The sequence below is a fragment of the Cricetulus griseus genome, chromosome 4 (assembly GCF_003668045.3).
Source record: "Cricetulus griseus strain 17A/GY chromosome 4, alternate assembly CriGri-PICRH-1.0, whole genome shotgun sequence".
Taxonomy (NCBI): domain Eukaryota; kingdom Metazoa; phylum Chordata; class Mammalia; order Rodentia; family Cricetidae; genus Cricetulus; species Cricetulus griseus.
Genome location: NC_048597.1, coordinates 26,430,226 through 26,448,040, shown reverse-complemented (window position 1 = coordinate 26,448,040; position 17,815 = coordinate 26,430,226).

The following is a 17,815-nucleotide window of genomic DNA, read 5'->3' as shown; positions in this document are numbered from 1 at the left end:
TTTAATACTAACAATATTTGATAATTCTGATAAATCTTATACATAACCTCTAATTTCACAGTTGTCAGTTGAGTTATATATTATCAACAATTACACATAAGTTAAATAGAGAAAGCATAAAAGAGGATTTTGCAATCATTTATTCTATTTCCTACATATAACAAACCTATAATAAGATTACATTTGAAAGTAATTGATTAGGGAAATAAATGTAGGTCAAAGAGATTGAAGGCTAGAGAAATGGGTCATATGACTGGGAGGGAAACATGTCCCATAATGAAAAAGAGAAAAGAAAAGGAAAGAATTCGCATGTAAGTATTTCAAAATACTGAACCCTTCAAATAGACTTTGCCAGTGCTGTTTATGTTTTGATTCAGTGTGAAAGACAAAGAAGAAAGACCCTTCATAGAATACCTGTCACTACCAATAATTGGCGTAAAAGTAACAGTGGGAAATGGGCCTTCACAGTATCCATAGCTTTGGATATAGAGAGCCAAATAATTACAAACACAGGGCAGTTACTTTCTGCCATCATATATCTGACATGACATTTTGAAAAACCATCAAAATATCAAGTGTAATATGTAAATAAATTGGCCTTCAAATCAAGTTTATTCAATTAATTTAATTAAAAATAAAACAAAGCAACAATCAGCATGCTGAGACTCTCACACAACCAATATATAAGTAGTTTGGGTTTCTAAATATTCTTCCACCATTCACACATTCATCTACACACCGATATTCTTGATAGATTTTTCTATGATTTAGATGGCAATATTTTGAGATAGTGGTAGAATTGTAGATTTCAGAATATATCCAATGCTCCATAAATCCAATCTTCTCCCATAATATATGGGATAATTCAGGTTAGAAGGGATTTTATACCTTGCTTGGGTCATTTACATCATTAGTGATGGCTTCCATAGAATTCAGATTTCCTAACTGATGTCTGCCATTACTCCCACCAAGTGCCACCATCTTTTTTCTCTCGCTTCTTTTATTTGGATTTATCTTACCTATGCTATCTTTATAAATTCACTCTTATTATCCTGATCACAAATTGAATGAAAGCAGTATCCATAAAGACAAGCCTAACTTCCTTAACTTTCTAGTTTTGATTTTCAGAAAATTTAAGTCATCTGAATTTTTTCCATGAATTGTTTTTGTTTGTAATATAGACCCAAATAATATAAAGTGGATGAAGAGAATTTGGCACAGTGGCAATCATTTTTTTGTTTTTTTATTTTATATTTTATGGCATTAGTCATCTAAAATTTACAGTCTAATTTCAAATGGTGACAACTAATTATTATAGAAGTTTGTCTTCTATGAAATTACTTAGTAACTTTTACATTCTCTGAAATCTTGGGAATCATTGTCAATATTGTGTATCATTTGTTGGAAATGGAATTAACACAAGTGGAGGCAGGTAGAGAAAGAATGTATGGACGAGAGGGAGGTTATAGTTATCTCTAAAGAGGACACAGCGAATAGGGCTGCACAGTTACACATAAACTCATAGAGGATGGAGCAGAAAGCATAGTAATTTCACAAGGGTCAAGGCAGTGGAAATCCTAGAACGGATGAAAAGGAGCCTCGTGAAGTCTGCTCCCCTCATCGGAGGAATGATGGAAATTGTTGGTTATTATTTAACGAGGAGTCAATGCTTTGTTTTTGTTTCTGTTTCAGAGACAGGTACCTGATAGACTAAACATGCTGGAATATAAGATCGCACACTAATGTACATAGGGACAGCACTAAAAGGACCTGGAGCAAGAAGAGACACAGGTAGGGAGTGAGGAGAGTGGCTGCTGGAGAGAGACAACAAGCATTAATATTGAAAAGAACAGCATTGCTAGCTAGGGAAAGAACTGAGAGATATGGAATGAGGGTGAATTTTATCCAAATATACTTTTCTGTCATGTATGAATGTTCCATATAATATTTCAAAACTATTATGTTCTTTAGTATAGCTCATAACTAATAAATATGCCCCCCACACTTACAAACAAACAAAAAAAACCTTAAGGGTTAAATTAGTCTGACATCAAGAACCTTCTAAAGAGTTTGAACTGTGTGATTGACTCTGTAAAGGCAACGAAAAGATTGAGATTTCATTTTCTATTTAAATGGGTTGGGTTGGTGTTGGCAACCTTTGTCTCACTTAGATAATGGCACAGAATGCTGGGTTCATTGGACTCTCTATATCCTGAGGAAACATGTCACCAAATTCTCTCAATATTTTATGTTACATTAGAGGCCACTTCATGAATGTCACCATCAAAATTGGAGATAATTGACATTTTTCTCACTTGAAATCCCAAGTACTAAAACCACCTAGAGATTGCCTGGGGCTCATGGGTAACTGCTTTTAAAAATACTAGCATTTCCTCAAGAAACCTACAGAGATTTACAGTTTATTTAAGAAATTTGGGGGGAGTGTATGCGTTTAAATAAACAACTATTAATTGAATTGCATGATGAAAAATACAAGCTGATAACAGTATTCGGTTTATCAGTCTCTCATACTGTTTTTAATACTGGAAGCTGGTTATGCTATTTCATATGCAGGGCTGCTCATTCAATATTCCATAAAGCTTACGATAAATGTAAAAGAATCCATGTGCCTCAAGTTGTAATAGTTACATTACCATAATATCATTTCTCTACCTCCATTATACTTCCATCTACTAAAATGTTTTTGGCCAATGTGCTCTTTCTTTAACTGTCAAATATATAATATTCTGAAATGGAAAATGGTTTCTTTATAGAGGTGAGGTTGTGAAACAGTAGTTGTTTTGGTATCACGCAGGTTATAAGAATATTTCTTTAAAAATCAATATCAAGGTCACTATGTAGCATATAACCAATTTTATTCACATTTTTGACTAATGACTACAATTTTCTTTCACAGTAGCATAACAAGAAAATGTAGTAGCTTTTAAGGCTTATTCACTGTATCAGCTCCCTTTGAAATATATGGTGAAAGATGATACCAGGGTTTTTGTATAAATATAATGTATATTTAGGCAGAATTGATGGCTACTTTTAAAGTGACACTTACCTAAAATTACTATTAGTAGCTCTATGCCATAGAAAGTGCATTTCTGTTTAGCTGAACTGTTTAGAAGTGAGCATTTGAGGTTGTGACAAGGTCAGTGTATTTGTGGAGCCTGTTTCCTAGGACCTTGCACTCAATAGTGCCGGGAACATTCAACTCACTAAATTTTTTTACTGAAATATAAGATATAAAAAGAAATAACAATACAAACTTTCACATTAACAGGCAATATCTCTCCTTTAAGCAAATACAATTGTTGTTTAAAATTGGAATGTTCAACAATACTATTCCTTTATACCATTCTCATGTCATATAAATCATTTCACTAAATATTCAGAATAATCACTGAATATATTCTATGGTGTTTGCTTAATTATTCAAGATCTACATAAAGTAGTCTTATATTTCACACAAAAATACTTATCATTAATACTCAAAAGAACAATTGCTTCTAGATTTAAAAGAATATTCTTTGTGCATAATTCTAACTATGAGATAAGATAGATGCACGTTCATTCTCACACAGGGAAAATTACTTATTGTATTGTGTTATTGATTATAACTGAGAAGATGGGTGATTTAGAAAATTGAAATCACAATGTGCATGCATATTTTTATATGTCCAAATTTTTATGCCTTACTCCTTTACTGTGATGGCAGCACATAGTCCTTGACCATCTCCAGGGTAAGCCAATAGTTTTAGATGATGTGTAAGAGAATCTGAAAACAGGCTCTTGTTGTCTCCTAGAATGCAGAGTGCTGGATGAATTACAGATGCAGCATGGTTATTACTTCTCCCTTGTTTATGCATCCTTATGTTCTTTTTTCAGAATTTCAATAATTAGATTTAAACCACAGCCCTTGCACGTGATACTTCATAATAGAAGGCTCTGGGTCTAGACTTTGACTCACTTTTCTTTCGATAAATCTTTCCACCACCCACTTGAGTTCTGCTTGCTGTGTTAGTGTCCCAAATAATTTATAGAGATTTCTATAAAGTCTTAATTATCATAAATCTATATATTTTATAAGAATTATCTTATTTAGGATGCTTTCCATTGGCGTCCGAATCCCGGGATCATATGGTGACTCTGGAGGAAGAGAGAAGGGGCCCATTTCCTTCATGCCCTTATTATATATGAGTCTCCCTGCTATGTCATTTCCTGTGGATTATCATTTCTTTATTACATTTCCCAGAATCCCCCTTGACTCCTAGTCCTGCCTAATTTGCTGCCTCATTGGCCAAACAGTACTTTATTTATCATCCAATAAGACAAAAATATACATAGAAACACTTCCCCCATTATACTTTCAAGTAACATTTACAACAAACTAGGTCACATACTTCTTCCAACTTTTGATACTTGATTGTGTCATATCTTAAACAAATAGCAATCTTATGAACTACAGGACATTGGTTTTAAATGACCATCTAACAGGTAGGTATTATATTTGGTTGATGGTTTTTTGACAGGGTTGAGGACTGAAACCAGGACATCAGCTTATAATGGAAAGCAGCTTAAAATTACACTTTCAATGTTCCAAAAGCATTTTTAATAGAAACATTTGAATTTTTAATATTGCCTATGAATCTGAATAGTAAATCACAAATATACAAAATTGGAGAAAACAAATTATCACCATTTAAAAGATTCTTTTAATTGTTGATGTATAGATTTAGCATTGATTTGAAAATAACAAACTATAAGAGAATAAAATTCAAAGGTCAGGTCATTGTGTTTTAGTTATTTCTTATAATATCTAGAAATGCTTGCCATGGTCACTAAAAACCATTCCATCAAATGGAGGAAATAATTGGAATTATTAAATTTGTGAGGACACAGATAATGAAATAGCCACAGATGATTTTTGAAATGTTTTTGATATTGGTTTCAATGTTTTAAAAACCTGCAACACATCATGTTGTTATGTAGACTCTGATAGTAATAGGAAAAGACAATTTGTTTCCATTCACAAGGCAATTCCCACAGGTGTAACATGTAAATGAAGGTGAAAAACTACATTAGTAATTTCAAATAAAAGTCTTCCTGAGTTAAAATTAAAAGAATAGAAGCATTTATAGAAGTATCCCCACATTAACTACTTAAGATTTATATAGGTAAGATATGCTTAAAAATTAAGAGTTTACTTCCTTTGTTTCTGTTTTATAATTTGTACTGCCGTCTACATTATGTACTTTCTAATTTAAATTCAATTCTTTCACTAAACTGATGAAATTGCTGGGCTAATTTTATGAATTTGTCCAATTAAACACCAGTGAAGCCTTTTGTCTACATTGCTGTAACTTTTCACAATTTATGTTAATGTTATTGGTTTCAAACTGACAGTACTACGAAGCTGTAATTTGCTTTCTATTAATTTTGGAAGCACATGTAGATGCTAGAAGCAATCACTTATATTACATATAATTATAAGGTTAAATTTGCTCACTAATATATACATATATATTAATTATATATTAATAATACATATTGCTATTATTCAATATGCTATTAAATATGTTCTCAATTAAACATGTTTAAGGGTTTTCATAGAATAAAGTGAAAATTTAAGGAGCAAGTAGCACATATAGCACTGTGGTTTGGCGATATTATTAATTTTTCTATATATTCACTCATACAGAATGTACTACTTACTTATATAGAATGTATCAAATAATGCATTTAAAATCTTAAAAATTTCATCTTTGAATTGTATAGCGTTATAAAGAGCTATAAACAATTTTGATGACAAGATTTGCGTAACAAATTCTGGATGGGTAAACTTGTAGTTTAATGTAACATTGTGATTAAGAGGTTAATTGAAACAAAATATATTTAAATATTTACTTTAAATTAGTGTTGATGCATTGGTATTTGATAGCTTTCTGTAGATTTTGCTCTCAGAGACATTTTATCTATAGTCTCTGATCTCAGAGTGAAAACCATATTGCACCGCCTCAGAGTAATCTGTACCTAGCATGTTCCCAAGTTCCATTTGATCATTAAATTTGGTATGGATTGCTTTGGATCTAAAATGATTCACAGATATATTCATTAGAGCTTTAGGAAATAATTCCCCATTAAAACAATTTATAATGTCTCTTATCTTCAGGTGCACCTATTTAAGTTGTATTGTTATTCTTAAAATTCAGACTTCATTCAGTAGTAGCACTAGATGATGTCAAGAAAAATGACATTCAGAAGTGTGTGTGGTGAGATGATATATGCAATATAGTCGCATCTCTTTTACTACTCATTACAGAAAATTAGTTGTAAGTACCCGAAGAACATCTATTCTTCAAAAGGGCCATGGTTTCTTCTAAGTCTTTCTGAGAAGAGAGACACAATTCAATGATTTTCTGAAAAGCATCTATGTCTAAAATCATGTATGATAATTAAGAACACAACAATAACTCAGTTATTGTAGTATGCACCATAAAAAACTTTCCATTTCATAATGGAATATAAGTTGAATTGTGTCATCACTATTTCTATATTTGTTCAGTGAGGAATTAACTTTTCCTAATTTTCTTTTTATTTTAATTGGAACAAAGATTATTTTACATGTTTATCCCAGATCCCTCTCCTTCCCATTCTCCCCTGCCCGCCCCCCAACTAATACCCAACCTATCCCATACCCTATCTGCTCCCCTGGGAGGGTGAGGCCTTCAGTAGGGCTCTTCAAAGTCTGTCATATTCTTTGGGATAGGGCCTACGCCAACCCCCTAGTGTCTAGCCTCAGGGAGTATCCCTCCACATGGCATGCCTGTTTAAATAAATATCAACTTTGTGGCATGTCCTTATCAATCACCACAAAGCTGTGTGTGCCTCTTCCAAAATTTCCATTTTTCCCTGCAGCATTATCTCATCCACTCTAACATTTCTATTTCTATTTTACATCCAGATTTCATAAACTTCTGAGAGTGAATATATGGAAACTATTGAATTTCTAGAAATGATGATGAAATATTTCGCAATTTTCTCACTTTTTAGATTAGTTGAGAGTTAAGACAGTCTGAAGAAATGAATTTCAAGAAAACAGTTTTATATATAGCCATTTGCTGGAATTGACTCTAAGTTGTGTAATAGTAATAAATGTTTGTGTGATTCTGAGAGGCTTTTATGCTTGCATTGTTGTCAAATATGGGATATGTAATGAGAAGTGAAACCATCACATTTTTAAATTTCTCTATAGTGTTTGAAAAATAATCTTTTCGGATATATTTTAAGTTCATGAATAGAAAAATGCTTGGTCTTATAGATAATTAAAGATTCATTTTGATCTTGGAAATAAACTGAGTGCCCTGACAAATGTGTTTTATGAGGTTGTATACTTGTGAAGCCTAGAATTCTATACTTCAAATAAGGCCTGCTCTATTTTGAAAAGGATCCAGGCGTGGTGGATCTGGGGGAGAAGGAAGCTGATTGAGTGGATGAGGGGAAATTATCATTGGGATATATTTTTTGAGAGAAAACATATTTTCAAAAACAATTAAAAATTGCAGAGTACAACATGAATATTTGACCATTTGCAGTATTTTGAAAGAGAAAAATCATTTTATCTTATTTTCTTTAAAAGCATTTGAATGAAGCTGTGTGCAAGCATACAGTCTCTAACGTGAAAGACTGTGTTTACAACCTTTGGAAAGCTTAATCTATTTAATATGTTCAAGATCCAAAAGATGATTTAAAATTCATGATATAAATATGTAGCACAGTTTGAGGAGGTGTAAGGATGAATACCAGAGTGTTCTCTCTGATTGGGAACATCATTTCTTATCTGGAGTGACATCAGGTGACACCCGTGGATGTTATTTTTAAATCATTGGCTCTGCTTGTTGTTTCAACTGTACCAGCACCTGGCGAAAAATGCAGCTGAGAGGATTTTGCAATTTTAAAATAAGTGAATCAGAGATTATTTTTAATTTCAATTTCAAATGTTATAATCACCTGTATTTAATATTAGCCATATTTAGACAAGCTGCCTGTCTCCACATAAATGCTTCCTCTCTACCTCTGTCATTCTTCAAGGCAACATTTTAACTACTTTCTTCAATATGCAGATTCACAGTATTCCATGGCTGAGTTGTCATTAAAACCATTGCAAACCAATTATTTATGTATACCTACTTTCTTTAAAATCAGAAAAACTCCCAACTGACTATCTATCTTTTCCCAGGTCACCTTGTGGTTAAAACCAAGGCAGTTCACTTTGGTGATATTAAAATATTTCATGCTTTTGAATGACAGTAAAATGATTCACATAAATCAATACAACAATATGAAATGACTTATTTGTTTGTTAGGCATTACAAAGAAGGAAATAAATGAAAAATTAATAGTAGTTTTCACAAGCTGATACAGTCTGATGGAATAATTGCATGGGCATACAGTTTCCTTCATGATTGTTTTATTTTGACAACATAAATCGTATCAAAAAGAAGAATGTAAATATACATTAAATAATTCCTTCATTGAAAACTAGATATATCAAGATACATACTTTACTAATCTGACAATTTAAGCTTATAATAATATTAGCATTTGATTATCAAATTAGATTTTGATTTTCTAATCATGAAATTACTTAAAAGTTATGCTTTCATGTCATACCTGAATTAGTAGGATTATTTTTTATATCTCTGTGTTGGAGTGCATATTTGGTTTCCTGAGTACAGATGTTCATGTATGAGTTTGTACACATAAGCACAGACACAGACATGTAAGAAGGCCAGAAAAGAGACTGGGATCTCCTGGAATTAGGGCTATAGGTAATTGTGAGCCACCCTACATGTGTGCTGGGAATTAAATTTGGGTCCTCTGTACGAGCATTACATATACAACTGTAGGAGTCTCTCTTCAGATTCCACTGAACTGAATTCTGTTTATCTTTAAAACACATTTTATAATTACTGTTATTTAGCTTCCCATTAAACCATCAGATCACAACATTGCCCTAACACATGCGTGGATATAATTTCCAACAGGAATGCGCAAAATTGATGGCTAGAGAAAGAATTGTAATGGAAATTGTATAGTTCTTCTTGAAAATAAATTTCCTTAGAGAAAGTTTGTTCTGTGGCAGCTGGTTGAATAAAACAGAAAGAAAAAGAATTCTGAAAGATCAAACATGTTTAAATTAAACACATTATAATGTATTAGTTGGGGAAGCTAAGGTTCTTCTAAATGGAAATGACAGTTACTAAAGGGCAAAACAAAACGGCTGTAAAAACACAAAGATTGAGGGTGAAAAGGAACCAGAGACAGTGGATGCATTTCAGTGTGCTGAGAGAGTTAGAACACACCAGAGAAATATTGATCAAAAAATTCAGCCCAATACAAAGAATGACAACATTACTCTGATTGAGGGGCTCCGTTTCTGTGGTTGCATAAAGTGATGTTTCATGAGAGAATTTCGTTGTGTGTGTTTAAGATTATGAATTGTGAAACAGTCTGGTTTTACTAAAGTATACTCTTGCATATGTTCTTTTCCTAGAAGAGGCCAAGAAATTGAGTGAGTCAGCTTCAGCTGGAAATTCACTGAATTGCCTTAGAAAAGGCCTTTCATACTATTTCAATGTTTCATTCATTTAATACTTCATCTATTAAAAAGAAACAAAACTACAATAAAGAATTTATATATTATCTAAGGGGATGAAATGTAAATGAACTTCAATTTTTAAGAGAAAAGAGAAAAAAATGAATTTAAAGTACCTTTACTAACTTGGAACAGGAAAAAAATGACAACTAAATTGGCATATTTATAATCTGAATTATTCCAGTATCACTTGATTGTTTGATTTGACAAGGTTAATTTAGACTTCAGGGTTCAAAAATCTGTTTTGACACTTTAGGAAAGGGAGATTATTCAATAAACGAAAAGTAGTATCATGTATTGCACCAAAATGAAAAGTTCTGAACCACAATCAACAAAACTGAAAAGGGATTCATTCATTTGACTAAAAATCCAAAATGGTCCTGAGTATACAATATTAAAAACTTTTATGAATTTTATTTACAATCTATACTGCTCTATACTTCTTTGTGTTATTGATGATGCCAGAATTGTTTTGTTTCATTGCTTTTGTTTTTTTTTTTAAGTATTTATTTTGGCCGGGCTTTGGTGGCCCATGTTTTTAATCCCAGAACTTGGGAGGCAGAGACAAGCAGATCTCTGTGAGTTCGAGGCCAGCCTGGTCTACAGAATAAGTGCCAGGATAGGCTCCAAAGCTACACAGAGAAACCCTGTCTCAAAAAAAAATCCAAAAACAAAAAAATAAAGAAATAAAGAAATAAAGAAATAAAACAAAAAAGAAAGAAAAAAAGAAAGAAAGAAAAGTATTTGTTTTGTTTACTGGTTGTTTACTGGTTTAATTAGTTCTAGTGATTATGCAGTAAAAAAAATGAAAGCAGATACAGAGATCCATAGTCAACCAGTGCACCAAATTGGGGGTTGTAGGAGGAGTCCTGTTGAAGAGTGGGAGGAAGGATTGTACCAGCCAGTGAGTAAAGGTCATGATAGAGAACCCACAGAGACAGCTGACATGACCTTTTGGAAGTTTAAAGACTGGACCTTCAGTTAAGGATCCTACATGGAACCTATCAAGGAACTCTGCATGTGGGTGACAGTTGTGTAGCTGGGTCTATTTGTGGGGCTCCTAACAGTGAGATCAGGACCTGTCTTGATCTGGCTTTTGGGAACTCGCTCCCCATGCTGAGATGCCTTGCACAATCTTGATGCAGAAAGGGGGTTTCTTGGTTCTTTCTCAATCTGATGTGCCATTCTTTGTTGACTCCTGTCCCTTTCTGAATGGAGAATGAGGAAGAGTGGATAGGGGGCCATAGATGGGAGGTGGGGGAAGAGAACAAGATGAGAGGAGGAAGGGGAAACTATGGTCAGTATGTAAAATTATTGAAAATTTTAATAATAAATAAACAAATAATAAAAATAGTTTTCAATGCTTAATTATATTTATAAGAAAAACTATTGGTCTCAGTGATAAAATTGTCAGAACAACTTTTTTCATTTTTATTCATAAATTAGTTTTACCATTTGCATCTAATATGATCTATTTCCAAATCAAAATTTTATATTTTCTATTTCTAGAAAAGTTTTAGTTTACTTTATATAACCTCCTAAATGTTGATAAAGATTCCTAATATTATGAAGAGATTTCAATTGTCCAAGTGCAATAGGGTGCATAGTACCATGTAGAATAAACAGTGTACTTGGATTTGCAAATAAATTATTAAGCATCCCATGATTTAATGCACAACACAAATCTTTTGTCATTTCTATCTATTGGTGCTATTACCTTTAACTACTTAGAAATTGATTGCTGAATTTCAATGATATTATTAAAGCTCTTATAGACATTTAAATTTTATAAAGAGGATTCTCTCACCCATTATCCATAATGTCAGCAATTAAATAGAAGTAGCAAAGTGCATTTTAAATGGACTTTATGGGATAATTTATTGACAACCTCATAATAAGGAAACAAATGACGTCTTTTAAGATTATTCAGATTAATTAATAAGCATAACCATTTTGTTACCTGTTTTACTTTGTAGAGCTAATAAATAATTATGGATCTAAGCACTAGGCATCTGTTGTAGGAAAATGGTATGATAGAAACCCTTGGAATATTTCGATAAAGGTTCTCAAAATCAGTTTTTAAAAATTACGTCTAGAGCCCTCAGTAGTACAAAATTAATAAGATAATGCTGGTAATATTTTAAATGTATTATATATTTAATATATTGCATGCATATATTAGGACTAAGGACCTAGCATAATAGCAGAATACTTGCCTAGCATACCTACTGCCTTAGATTAACCACTGTCATCAAACCATATAAAAATGTATATATTGACAACCTCAGTAATATTGGTAAAATAAATCCTATTTAGTTATACCTGGTATTATAGTACATACATGTATGATTAAATAGAAATTTTCAGTGCTAAAAATATTGAAATACTTAGATGAAAATCAACATAAATTGCAAGAAACCAGATATTCTTTAGTAAAAGGTTCTGTAGTATACTCATTTTCCAGAATTGCATGTATGACTAAGGCATTACATGATTTAAAAGTTGTAAAGAATCTACTTTGCTCATAATAATTTGTGTGCAAAATCTGAATGTATATACTTACATTCTACCAAATAATTGACTAAGAATACAGCTACTTTTGATTCTTTAGCTGTATAAATAAATATCATATAATATTAGTTGGTAAGTTTTCATACTAGTTTTTGTGTCATATCTCTGAAACACGTAAGGGAAGCTAATTAAGGAAGGAAGTGTTAATTCTGGGCCAGAGTTGATGGTAAAATATAACATGGCAGGGAATGCTGGAGATAGCTGGTCAAACAGTCAGGATCAGAGGGAGACAAATGCTGAGCATCCTTTTCCTTCTCTTTCAGTTGAGGACACAGACCATGGGGCAGGTGAGCTAGCTCTCTCCAATTAACCAGTTTAGGCAACCTCCAGATACTCACAGAGACCAACCAATTTTGCAAACCCTTTACAGGCATTATCAGACTCTCACTTCCCAGCTCAACCTATATCCTGTAGACTATAAAATCTAGCCTGAAACCTTGGTTCACTTTCTGCCATTGTGCATCTCATTTTATGTGGCCTGATCTCTCCATGTTGAGTCATCTCTCCAGAAAGCCTTGGTCTTACATTTCTTGCAAACGAAGAGCATGTCTTGCATTTGCTTCTCAGCACCTTTCACAGAATCAGACTTCAACAGCCACCAAAACATGAACTTTGACTACATTCCCCTCCATATCCCAAGGTTACTTCCCTAAATAAAAGTGGATATTTTTCAGAAAAAGTTTCTTGGAGACAATGGAAATAAAAAAATTAATATTTGGCTAAATTAATGAGACTAATAATGCTTTTCCATACTTTGCTACATGAGTGTTTGTCTTTGGTCTTTACTAATCACAAGAGGGAGAGGGAGAGGGAGAGAGAGAGAGGAGAGAGGGGGAGGGGAGGGAGGGGAAAGGAGAGGAGGAGGGGGGAGGGGAGGGGGACGGACGGGGAAGGGAGGGGGGGAGGGGGAGGGGGAGGGGGGGGAGAGGGAGACAAGTGCATCATGTAAATTTGTTTGCATAGGATCCTCATACAGTTGCTAGATCAGAGATCATGAGTACACTTTTAATAAGCTGAAGATATTTTTGTATTCTTTAACTATTATTTCAGAAGCAGTGTAAACTTCTGCAAGAATACAATTTGAATGTAAGCAGATGTATGCCCATACATGGGCATATATGTATACTGATATATATCAATCAATAACTATTTTTTCAATGAATACAGCTATTGCTATACTCTAATAATGACATAAGTTGAAGAATTATATCTCCTTTGAAAATCATAAATCTTGCATGTTAAATATAAATAGAAATGTTTAACGAAGTTCATTTCATGTTGTGCTCTTAAGTTTCCATTTGATTTTTCTGACTCCCTACCTCCTTCTTCACTCTCTCTCAGACTCTGACTCACACATAAAGGTAAACATATGGTTTTATATGCTTCCATGATAAACATTTTGGAATAAGCTAATTAAAGAACATTTTACGCTAAATTATTACCTTCATTATTCTTCACTGCATTGAAGGGAGATCACAAATTTCTCAACATGTGAATTAAATGTCACTTTCTTTCTTATTTAATTGCCATGTGCATATATTTATTTTACTGCAGAAAATCTGTTTATCAATATCACTCCTATTAGTTTTGTCATCACTTGATCATTACTTATCCATTATAATGTGTGTTCTGTTATGACACAGATTGTCTCTCCTTTATTGCCATCAAGCTATATTTGTTGTTTTGGAAATTAGTGTATAGATGATCACACAATCTACATAAGCACTTGTAAGATGCTACTTCTATCCTTGTTATATGCATGAACTAATATTTGTATGATTTTTTCTTCACAGTGGATTATTATGAGCGAGAAAGAGAATAGTCACCAAGTGTCATTTGGATAAAACCCAAATTGCTAATTAAAACATAAAGTCAGATCTAGAAAAGCTAAAACAAAATAACATAAAATATGAAGAAAGGGTAATTGAATAATTATCTTGTTCACAGTTCGTAGATATGACTTCAGTTACTATTCTCATATATATATATATATATTCTATAATTATAATTTAATATATAATTAAAATATGAACCATATATTTAAATTTATTTCCTATTATTATTCATATTAACTTTGTTCATGGACATTGTAAGATTTTTACCTAGAGCTGAATTTTAACAAAATATTTATTGAGGAATATTGCTTCAACAAAAATAAAATCCATACTGCTCACATAAGTTAAGCATTTAGAAAATAAAATTATAGTGTCAACAGGTACAAAAAGGCAAATTTCCATATATTTAAATGCAAAACATAATGACTTCCATATAGTAAGTAGATACAAAAATTCTTGCAAGCTACAACTCCTACACTAACTATTAATTTGAAGCTTCTGCCAATAAAGACATACCAGATGTTTTTTCAGAAGTGCTTGAGTATTTTAGGATACCAAGGCTTTACTAAATAGTGGCAGAGAGAGATAATTATAAAATAACTATTTTCATGAATTAAGAGAATGTTTTCAATATATTTTTATTGGGGATTACACTGTTTGGGGCACTAATACAATACACATTCTAATACAAATGAGGTGAACATAAATGCTAATCATGATTAAATAAAATATGTCATTAGCCACTTGGAATAAACTAAATGGATATCAGGAAATAAAAATAAAAGTAAGCATTTATTTGATCTCAGGGAAAGGTGTTTGTGAGGAACAAAAGACTTCAACAAGTTGATGAATCTGAATGTTTGAGCCTTCAATAAGTGTATCAGGCATGAAAAGTAGACTCTTAGAGGCAGTTCAAAATGTTTTAAATTTGTAATGACGTTATGCTGAATGTTAAGAGAGACAACATAAAACATGAACTATAAAACAATTGTGTGTTTGGAAATAAGTATACATAATTGCTAGAAAACATAAAACCATAGGTATATCATTTGCTCATTTATGCTGACCTGTATAATTTACAAAAGTAACTGGTCAAACTTGTGTGCAAATGAACTAGAAACACAAACTAAGTGAACTCCAACTTGCCTGGAATATTGTCCCAGGAAATTAGTCATGTGAATGATCCTAGAAACACCTTCTTTGAGTGTTTATTTGTTGGTATGGAAGTGGAGATTCAATAAGTGCTGTTACAGTATATTTGCAGTGCTTAGTTTGCTTTTGCTGTGTTTGGCTTTGCCTGGGGATATATAAGTGTATCATGTGTTTGCAGGTACCCTCAGAGCCCCAAAGAACACGTGAGATCCAATAAGAATGCTGGGAAATAACAGGTCCTCTTGAATAACAACTAGTGCTCCTAATCACTGATCTATCTCTCCTGTAATGTTTATGCATGTAACTGTATTTTCTAACAAAGTAGCACAATATAAATGTTTGCTGAAAACAAAAGTGTCTTTGTAATTGATTTCTAATTGGAAGCTGTGTGGGTAGTTATCATGTCAGCTGTACATTAACTATATCAAAACTGTGACCACCTATTTGGATAGTTTTACTTTTCCATTTCCCCTATCTCTGTCTAAGAATAAAATCCATATCTACTGTTTTTTTTTCCAGAAATGAGCAAGCAAAACTGTTCCATATATAAAACAATCAGTATATGCAACCTCTTCCTTCTAAAGACGAATAGGACTAATAGCCAAAATAAAATAAAATCATATACCAACCATACAAAGCCTTAAGCACCACTGTAATTTATAATTACACATTCTTAGAGAATGTGTTCTTTAGGCCAAACAAAATAACCCTTTTCATTACAATCTATAAAATAATACTGTACTAAATAGGTTTCCTTTCTCAACTATGACATTATTTGTGCACTTTGTTCATCAATAAACAAAGAAGAATATAATATAATAAGAGGAAAATGGTTCCTGTCTATATCCTACCCAGGTATATCAGGAGATGGAGGCATCTGTTTATTCTGAAGCTCTGTAATAATTAACGTATTTATTTCAGCAGCAATAGGCAAGATAGTAGAAAAGATACAGAAATATTTAAATAATTTTCCCCAAATGATCAATTGTAAGCATTGAAGTTTTCTAATAATAATGTCTGTTTCCATGCTGTGCCTCCCTGAGGCTTCTAACGGCCATCATCAACCAAAACCTTCAAGTAGTATGGTATAAGACTGAGGACACTGCTTCACTTTCATTTCTAGAATAAACAAACAGAAAACTTAAACTGTAATCTATATACTTTTAGCTCTGCCTGATATTATTAAAATTTACAATATCTTTTGTATAAGTTCAATCATTATAAGCTTCTCATTGGTTACAGTGTGATAGATACAAAATTATATTTTGAGATTTATCTCATGACAAATTGATGGAATAGATTCAATAAGCTAGTAGTCAGTTTTTCAAAAACTGAATATATTGAGCACACTAACTAAAATCTATAATTTATTTTTGTTAACATGGAATTAAAAGTTGTCTATGGTGTTTGCACATAACAGTCAATGCAGGCATCCATCTCCTACTTTTGGCACTCACTTTAAATCATGTTCAATAACAACATGTTTAAATTGAAGGCAAGCTGTCATAAGGCAGGCTGAAGGTTGGAAGACTTGGCAATTAAAAAACTTCAGCACAGTTACAAAATGTGAATATTCTGAAATTGCAAATCATTAATGATAAGTACAGCACCTGCTGGTGACACTCTAACCCAGTATAAAGATTTCCAATGTGCCTAACTGTTAATCTCAGGTTGAATTATCATCTGTAGAAATAGAGTAAACAATGTGACTTTTTTGAAAGTGCTGTATTAATTTCACGAATAAAAATAAGGACTTTCCATTTTTCCAAGTATTGCAATAGCTACATTTAAATTGCAATTGTTTCATCATACCAAAATTGTATTTCATTCTCCATTGCATTCTGTTGGCCATTGAATAGCTCAATGTAATTCAATGGCAACAAATAAGTTTGCTATTTCACACATACTTTAAATGCAAATGTATTATCAGAAATAAAAGAACTTTATGACCCTCAGAATTTTAATTGGATATAGAAGTTTTTTAATCATATATGGAGATTAATGGATTTTATTAATACAGGTCTCAACTGATTTTCTTCCTGTATATTTCTATATATACAAGTATCCAGAAAGGTCACAGGTTAACCATGGTTGTTCCTCAGCATGAACCATCTATTCATCATTTTCAAGACCATATCTCTATGTGGGACCTGCAGCTCAATGATTAGTCTAGGCAGGTTTACTACTGAGACCTTATAATACACCTGCTTGATCCTCCTCAGCACTAGGATTGCAAGCAAACAATACTAGTCCCATCATTTTATATAGATGTTAGCAATTGGCCTTATACAAGCCATTTATTGATGAGTAGTTTTCCTAGCCCCTTGGTCTGAGTTTTTATACCTAAATATCTTATCTCAATTATATTGATACTTTTTGAATCAATTACAATTTTGTGAGTGCCTCTGTGTTTGATGAATTTTATGTTTTGTGTCTATTATAAAGGATGCATTATTATGAAATGATTATAAATTCCTGGGTGGAAATTAGAAATGAACAAATCATTAAAGAATAGAGGAACAAATTTCCTCACCCATGATATTTTATGAACAACAAAAACAATCTTAGATTTCAGGCTAGCCTTTTGCTGTCT